Source organism: Gadus macrocephalus, chromosome 17, assembly GCF_031168955.1.
Source record: "Gadus macrocephalus chromosome 17, ASM3116895v1".
Classification (NCBI taxonomy): domain Eukaryota; kingdom Metazoa; phylum Chordata; class Actinopteri; order Gadiformes; family Gadidae; genus Gadus; species Gadus macrocephalus.
This window is the reverse complement of record NC_082398.1, coordinates 4,774,460-4,775,426: the sequence shown is the minus strand read 5'-3', so window position 1 is coordinate 4,775,426 and position 967 is coordinate 4,774,460.

Below are 967 nucleotides of genomic sequence, written 5' to 3'. Positions count from 1 at the left end.
AACGAGGCCCCCCACCGAACAGATATCCGAGGGGGGGGGGGGGCTGGGAAACGCATGAGAAGCGCGGCATCCAACTACAGCCCCGAACGTTCCGTCGCAGACTGAGTTTTTCGGCTCTGTGAAAGTATCTCTACGTTCTGTTTCCAAAATACCCCGAAAAAATTGGAAAAAACTGTTTAATATTTTTACGATTTTGAACGCAACACACATACGACGAGACCCCATGTTGAATAATGCACCATTTTTTTTCTCTCTCCTTTTCTTCTCAGCGAGTCGACGATGGACGGCGGCCCAGCTGTGGCCCGACCAATCAGTGACGGCCAGCGAGTCAACACATAAAGGCCTAATGCCAGCTAATAGAGGGTTCTGTTTACCAAGGCACAGGAGATGAGTGACAGGCAGCTTAAATGAGGTGAGGAGATGTGTGTGTGTGTGTGTGTGTGTGTGTGTGTGTGTGTGTGTGTGTGTGTGTGTGTGTGTGTGTGTGTGTGTGTGTGTGTGTGTGTGTGTGTGTGTGTGTGTGTGTGTGTGTGTGTGTGTGTGTGTGTGTGTGTGTGTGTGTGTGTGTGGCAGGCAACACACCTTGGACTGAGGTAAGAGGCAGGAGGTGGGGTCTTACAATGGACCCGAGAGGCAGAATGCTCTTGAGGGAGTGAATTGACAACCAAAAAAACAACGAAAACAGAAAGGGCAACAGATTTGCTGCCTGGTTTGAGTGTGTGTGCTCAGGGAGAGGGCTGGGTGACCAGGTATGCGTGCATTTTTGGAGGAGTCACCCGCTAAATCAAAAATAGAAAAAAAAAACAAGGGTGCAATCTCGCGATGTAACGATAAAAGTCCTGAGAGACCGCGAACACACAACAAAAACAAAGTTGCCTCGTGAAGTTGGTATACCAAACGGATGAAAAGAATGTCGGACGCTTTCATGCTGTTATCATGGGCTTTGTGTGTGTCTCTGTGTTTGTGT